The sequence below is a fragment of the Dioscorea cayenensis genome, chromosome 3 (genome assembly GCF_009730915.1).
Source record: "Dioscorea cayenensis subsp. rotundata cultivar TDr96_F1 chromosome 3, TDr96_F1_v2_PseudoChromosome.rev07_lg8_w22 25.fasta, whole genome shotgun sequence".
NCBI lineage: Eukaryota > Viridiplantae > Streptophyta > Magnoliopsida > Dioscoreales > Dioscoreaceae > Dioscorea > Dioscorea cayenensis.
In genome coordinates this window covers 8915715-8923963 of record NC_052473.1, presented here as the reverse complement: position 1 = coordinate 8923963, position 8249 = coordinate 8915715, and the positions used below count along the sequence as shown (strand labels likewise).

Genomic DNA, 8249 nt, shown 5'->3' with positions numbered 1-8249 from the left:
TGCCTACTTGGTTTTCGCCTTGTAGGTGTATGGCCGTTTGTCGACGTCTCGGGTCTATAAAGCTGGGTTCGGGGTGTGACATGTGGTGACCTAATGTGCGAAGAAATGAATACTGGAGACGAATATGTAAGGGTGAAATGGAGGGAGATCTCAAATAGTAAAAGTGGGGTATTCGGGCAATGCTCCCCCTACGATTCAGGTATTAGGTACCGAATGAGCAAAGTATTTCTATGAAGAGTAAGTTAAGTCGTGGAAATCCAAATATAATCGGATCCGGCCTCCCGATCACTAATACTAGACCCCTACGAGGTCCCGGTGGAGAAATCTCTCAATCTCAATAGCTCACACAACATATGACCGCAAAGCACTCTAGGGAATCCAATAGGTGTATCCGATTCCTAAAGATTGATCAACCTCTAATTCTCGGCAAAGGATCCTAACCCCCTATAAGGTCCCAGCAGAGAAATCTCTCAATATAACGCCTCACACCAAATATGGTTGCATAGAGCTTAGGGAACGGAGATAGAATACACCATTCGGAGGGGAAAGGGGATGCTCACTATCTCATGACTCGTCCTCTCAACTCTCTTCAATCTTGAGATTCTAACCCTAATGGAGACCTCTCCCTCACCAAGGTAAAAAATCAAGCAAACCAAATAACCAAAAGATTAATGAGGCAAGCAAGCATTAGACAATCAAGATTAAAACTTAATCAAACTCGGATTAAATAGAAACACTAAGCAAATCCACAAAACGCTACAGTAAAATTGCTACATTACTTTTCACAAAACGAGGTCCAAACACTCTTCTCTCGAGGCCACATGTCCGGTGATAAGTGCTTGTGCGATATGAATGCGAAGCGTTCATTCCTTATGTTGAGCATTACTTTTCTTGGGTTTTTAAACTAATATGTGTGTTTTTATGTTACTTTTATGCAGGTAGGGCTGTGAGGCCGAGTATGAAGGAAATAGGCCAATGTGGATCATAATGAACCAATTCTGGAGGAAATCTTGCTAAGGTTCAAACGCGAAGACATAAGTCAGGTGTGAGATGCTAGAGTGTGTGCCAACCTCCTCGTATTCGAGTGGGCACATCCATTTGGAGGGGCACAAAGGCAGTCACATTCGAGCATTGCGACTTATGCACATAGAACAAGAGCTTCACCAACGTGTACACCATTGAAGAAGCAAGTGATCCACGATGTGAACGTGTGCCCGTTGCGTTACCCCGATGAAGGTATGGAATTGGGAACCGATTCAGGTCGGATATTGTAGCAGAGCACTGTAGAATATACTGTAGCAGCACTGCTCACAGCCGGCCGAGAAACCAGAGAAATAGAGAATCCACACCAGCGTGTGGAAATTATCCACGTCCGTGTGGAAATTCCGCACGGGCGCGTGGAGCATCCACGCCCGTGTAGTCACCCGATTCCAGCCCTATTTAAAGCCGATTTAGTCCCGATTTTGGTATTCTTTTCTCCATCTTTTCCCCAACTTGAGAGAGGGCTTCGGCTAGGGTTTCGAGGGGTATTGGCCATGTTTTTGGAGAGGTTCTATGCCTCCGACATCGTGATTCCTTAGGAAGAAGGTTGGTAGGGGAGCTTCCGTCGAGGCGTATCCTATACCGGACGAGGGAATCCTTGGACGACGAGTAGGGGACTTTCCACAAGACCATCGACACGACTATTGAGGGGGTTTCTTTATGGATTCATTGCTTTTACATGTTTGAGTCATTCGACACTATCTTGAGAATGGTTGAACACGTAGAGCAGAAAGTTCAAACAGTTGCATAGCATGACATATCGTGTTATTCTCACCATGAACAATGTACAACTCAATAGCCATTAGAAGAATCGGTCGAAGAGTACATCACCGAGATTCAAGGGCAAAGGCGTGAATTAGATAATGTGATAAAAGCGGTTTGAGGAATCCACTTGAGTGTCAATGAGTGACCGAGTTAGAGAAATTGTAGAAAGAATCCTTGCTCGGTTTAATTCTTCCTATCAAGACCAAAGGCAAGAACTCTTTTCAGTTGGAGTTGCTATTTCAAAAATGGAACTATGTGGAATGGACACGTTGATACCCGTTGCAGATTGTAAAGAAATAGATTTCCAGGTGGAAGAAGAAGAGAGTAACTGTGAACATGAGGCAAATGATTTCAAGGAGATTGATAAATTGAAGGAGGGTAGCTTGCGCCCATCAATTGTCGAACCACCAGAACTTGAGCTTAAAACTCTTCCAGCACATTTGGAATATGCATTCCTAATGGAGGACTCTAAACTCCCCGTAATCGTGGCTTCGAACTTATCTGCGGAGCAGAGGGATAAGCTTGTTAGCATGTTGAGAAAGCATAAATCAGCTATCGCATGGAAGATCTCCGACATTAAGGGTTTAAACCCATCATTCTGCACTCATAAGATCCTAACGGAGGATGACTATAAATCTGTGATCCAACCTCAGCGAAGATTGAACCCAAATATGAAGGAGGTTGTTAAAGCGGAGGTAATAAAACTTTTGGATGCAGGGATCATCTACCCCATATCCAACAGTAAGTGGGTGAGTCCGACCCAAGTTGTCCCGAAAAAAGGAAGAATGACAGTAGTGAGGAATGAAAAGAATGAGTTAATCTCCACAAGGACAGTTACTGGTTGTCGAGTCTGCATTGATTATAGAAGATTAAATGATGTTACTCGGAAAGATCACTTTCCTTTGCCATTCATTGACCAAATATTGGAGCGACTAGTGGGACATCATGTCTACTGTTTTCTTGATGGCATGTCGGGACACTTTCAAATTCCAATAGCCCCAGAAGATCAGGAGAAAACCACATTTACTTGCCCCTATGGTACCTTTCCTTATAGAAGAATGCCTTTCGGGTTGTGTAACGCCCCTGCAACATTTCAGCGCTGCATGACGGCCAGTTTTGACGACTTTCTCGAAGATATTATGGAAGTTTTCATGGATGATTTTTCAGTGTTCGGGGACTCTTTCGATGCTTGCTTAAATAATTTGGAAAGAGTATTAGTGAGATGTGAAGAGACGAATCTCGTCCTTAACTGGGAGAAGTGTCACTTTATGGTGCAAGAAGGCATTGTCCTTGGACATAAGATTTCTCAGGCAGGTATGGAGGTGGATAAGGCGAAGATTAAGATAATTGACAAGCTTCCTCCACCTACGAATGTAAAAGGGATCCGCAGTTTCTTGGATCATGCAGGTTTTTACAGAAGGTTTATTAAGGACTTTTTGAAAATCTCCCAACCGTTGACTAAACTTCTGGAGAAGGATATCCCTTTTCACTTCGGAAATGACTGTCTGAATGCATTCAATGTGTTGAAAGAGAAGTTAGTGCAAGCACCAATCCTGACAACACCGAAGTGGGATGAGCCGTTCGAAGTGATGTGTGATGGTGGTGATTATGCAGTGGGAGCGGTTTTGGGTCAGAGAAGATATAAGCAATTTCAACTGATCTATTATGCGAGCATGACTCTTACAAGTGCACAAGAGAATTACACCACTACTGAAAAGGAATTATTAGCACTAGTGTATGCTTTTGATAAATTCAGACCATATTTCATCCTATCTAATGTCACCGTGTTCACAGATCATTCTACACTCCGTTATCTCATGAACAAGGCAGATGCGAAGCCGAGATTGATTCGGTGGATATTGTTGTTACAAGAATTTGATATGGAAATCGAAGATAAAAAGGGGACAGAAAATGTGGTTGTCGATCATCTGTCGAGATTAGAAGATTGTGAGGGGCAAGAACCGGCAAACAAGGAAATTAATGATTTCTTCCCTGAAGAAGATCTGTATGCGGTACAGGAATCAGAATAAAAAGATACCCCATGGTTTGCGGATTTTGCGAATTATCTGTCAGGAAGGGTATTGAAGCAGGGTTTGTCGAGCCCTTGTGTATGTCCCGCAAGTGCATGGGTTTGTCTAAATGCCTACTCCCCAGCAAATTGCAAAGTATCTCTAAATGCCTACTCCCCAGCAACGGCACCAAAAACTTGACAATGCCCTTGTGTATGTCCCGCAAGTGCATGGGTTTGTCGAGTAATAAAATCAAAGGTGAGTGGGTATCGTATCCACAGGGAGTAGGGAATAAAATGTAATGTAAACAAGAATAAAAGAGACAAGAAAGAGAAGCACCAATAAAGGGATGGTAAGGCAATCGATATAAATGGGTTACTCGGATATTATTCCGCCTAGGACGATCGGTACAACTGCAAAACCCTCTATTATGCTTCCTAAATAATGCATTAATGAGTTGTGGAGATTCTTCAATACATGGTCCCAAATCTAAGGTCAACAATGCCTGACTCTATACATGTCCCGGGGGAGAAATCAAATAATCTCAACACCTCGCACTCATACAGAATCGCAATGAGTTCTAGGGATTCCAAGTGATAAATCCTCTTCCTAGATGTTAACCTAACCCTTTGGTCCAGGTGGAAGGTCCCTAGTCATAATTAAGACCTAGGTGCTAAAATCACTTCAACGCTTCACTCCGTTGCCTCTGCAACTAAGCCCTAGCGGAAGGTCATCCCTTAGCCCATTCACTCTACTATGACCACAAAGAACTCGAGGAAATGGAGGTAGGATAAATCACACTAGAAGGGAAACAGGACTCTCTGTTACCTCTCGACTCACCCTCGCAACCCTCTCCAATCTAGCTTTGTCTAACTCTCGTGGCATGTGACTCACTCACAAAGGTTACTGACAAGGTCCCCTTGTGTATATCCCGTAAGTGCACGGGTTTGTCGAAATAATAATCCCGGGTGAGCGGGTATCGAATCCACAGGGAGTAGGGAATAAAAACACTTAATTCGCTTCTTAGCTATGTGAAAGATCAATAGTGATAATTGTGACAATGATTCAATTCTCAAAAGTAAAAGCAACAAGTAAGAGAGCACGAGTAAAGGAGGAGGTAAGGCAATCGATAAAGATGGGGTAGTCGGATAATGCTCCACTTAGGATAATTGTTTCAAGTGCAAGAACCCTCTATTATGCTTCCTAATTAATGGGATGGTGAGTCGTGGAAATCCTTAATTACATAGTCCCAAATCTAAGGTCAACTATGCCTAACTCTATACATGTCCCGGAGGAGAGATTAGATAACCTCTCAACCTCGCACTCGCATAGAGTTGCAATGAGCTCTAGGGACTCCAAGTGATAAATCTCTTCCTAATTATAGACCTAACCCTTTGGTCCAGGTGGAAGATCCCTAACACAGATTAAGCCCTAGATATTAAGATCACCTCAACACTTCACTCCATTGCACGCGCAACTAAGCCACAGTGGAAGTTCATCCCTTAGACCATTCACTCTATTATGGCTGCAAAGAACTCGAGGAACGGAGGTAGAATCTATCACATCGGAGGGGAAAGGGGACGCTCCTGTACCTCTCGACTCACCCTCTCAACCCTCTCCTGTCTAACGCTCATGGTGTGTCACTCACTCACATGGTTACCAATGAGAACTCTCAACCCTAGTGTCACTCTAGGGGAAATGTTCATACAATTAAGCATTCAAGGTGGGAACTCACAATGTACGTCAATTAATTGAAAGCATAATAAAGAGATTCAATGAAACAAATACATCCTAAGGTTCACAAATACCCAAGTACCCACTAGGGGTTTAGCTCTCCATGGAGCTAAGTACAATCAAAGAAATAGAATGTAAAAGCAATGAATCCATAGAAAACCTCCTCGATGGTCATGTCGATGGACTTGTGGAGAGTCCTCTACTCATTGCAAGGGATCCTTTGTCCGGCGTAGGATACACCTCGCCGGATCGGTGCCGACGAAAGCTCTCCCAATAACCTTCTTCCAAACAACGCGCGATGTCAGAGGCGTAGAACCTCTCCAAAACCCTAGCCAATACCCCTCAAAACCCTAGCCGAAGCCCTCTCTCAAGTTTGGGAAAAGACGGAGAAAAGAATACTGAAATCGGGGTTGAATCGGCTTTAAATAGGGCTGAAATCGGGCGACCATACGGGCCTGTGGATTTTACACACGTCATTGTGGAATTTCCACATGGGCGTGTATAATTTCCACACGCCCATGTGGATTCTCTGAATTCCTATTTTCTCGGCCAACTGTGAACAGTGCTGCTACAGTGCTCTACTATAGACAAGTTCCGAATCCATACTTTCATCGGGGTAACGTAAACGGGCACACGTTCACATCGTGGATCACTTGCTTCTTCAATGATAGACAAGTTGGTGGAGCTCTTGTTCTATGTGCATACGTCGGAATGCTCGAGTGTGACTGCCCTTGTGCCCCTCCAAATGGATGTGCCAATTAGAATACGAGGAGGTTGGCACACACTCTAGCATCTCACACCCGACCTATGTCTTCGCGTTTGAACCTTAGCAAGATTTCATCCAAAATGGATGCATTGTGATCCATATTGGCTTCTTTCCTTTATAATCGGCCTCACAAGCCTACCTGCACGAAAGTAACATAAAAACACACATATTAATGTAAAAACCAGAGAAAAGTAATGCTCAACATAAGGAATGAACGATTTGCATTCATATCGCACAAGCACTTATCAGTTACCAATAAGAACACTCAACCCTAGTGCCACTCTAAGAGAGTATTCACTTAATCAAACATTCAAGATTGGAACTCAATTAAAGCATCAATTAATGAAAGCATAATAAAAGGTTTAATGAAACAAATATATCCTAGGTTTCACAAATCCAAGTACCCAATAAGGGGCTTAGCTCTCCATGGAGCAAGTTGCAATCAACAATGAAATCGAATGTAAAAGCCAATAATCCATAGAAAACCACCTCGATAGGTGTGACGATGGTCTTGTGGAGAAGCCTCGACTCTTCCAAAGGTTTCTTTGTCCGGCCTAGGATATACCTCGTTGGATCGATGCTGACGAAAAATCTCCCACTAACCTTCTTCCAAATGGAGTGTGATGTCGAAGCCATAGAACCTCTCCAAACCCTAGCCACCGCCCTCTTGATAGTTGGGGAAAAGATGGATAAAAGAATCATAAAATTGGGGCTGAAATCGGCCTTAAATAGCGCTGGAATCGAGCATCCAAATGCCCCTGTAGATTCTCTACACTGGCCGGTGGAAATACCACACGGGCATGGATGACACTCACACGCTCGTGTGGATTCTCAGAAATTCACTTTTTCGGCAGGCTGTGAACAAAACCTGCTACAGTAACGACCTAAAACACTCCTGAATCCATGTTTTCATTGAGGTAACATAAATGGGCAAACGTTTACATCGTAGATTACCTTGCTTCTTCAATAAACTGCTTAATTGGTGAAGATCTTGCTATCAATACACAACCAGGGATACTCAAATGTGACTGCCTTTGTACCCCTCTAAATCATTGTGCTAACTTGAATATAAGGAGGTTGGCACACATTCTTGCATCTTGAACCCGACTTATGACTTCGCGGTTGAACCTTCTCAAGATTTCCTCCAAATAGTGCGTTCATGATCCACATTAACTTCTTTCTTTAACATTTGGCTTCACAACCCTATACGCATGAAAGTAACATAAATGCACACATATTACTGCTAAAACCTAATAAAAGTAATGCTCATCATAAGGAAAGAATACTTTGCATTCTTATCACACAAGCACTTATCAGCTTTCCTATTGTCTCTAAAAGGAAGAGCCAAATAGTTGATCTATTCATTATGAAGAGCTTCCATCACATCATGGAACAAAATTTTCAAAGCCTTCCTTGCAAGGTACTTCCCTCCGGGAAGTCGGCAAGGCTTCGTAATGAGATATCTTCATTTGTTCTGATTGAGACTTGGGAGCGATTCAAGGACCTCTTGCAGAAGTGTCCACAACACAGGTTCCCCGAATGGATGATCATTCAGACTTATTACAATGTGTTGAATCCAAGTACAAGATAGCTTCTAGATACCACCATAGGAGGTACAATGGGTAAAAAGACCCCTGAAGAAGCCCAATAATTGGTAGAAAATGGCCATGAATCGCTACCAATGGAATTCAAGAGAAAAGAATAAAGTGGCCGGACTCCATGAAATTGACGCGGTTACATCTTTGGCAGCCCAAGTAGAGGCATTGAGGAGGAAGTTGGATACAATAACTTCACCGAGGGTAGCCGCTATCACAAGTTGTGATGGTTGTGGGGGTTCACATATGAAGTTTGATTATCCTATTTCGATTGCTAGTACAACCCCAACTGAACAAGTAGATTTTGTCGGCAATTCGGCGAGAGTACAAGGCAATCCT

General features: G+C 43.1%; 1 pseudogene; it reads right to left on the bottom strand.

Annotated features, from left to right (window-relative positions):
• Positions 1-7759: 7759 nt before the first annotated feature.
• Positions 7760-7848, bottom strand: LOC120257757 (annotated as a pseudogene).
• Between the last annotated feature and the right edge of the window lie 401 nt (positions 7849-8249).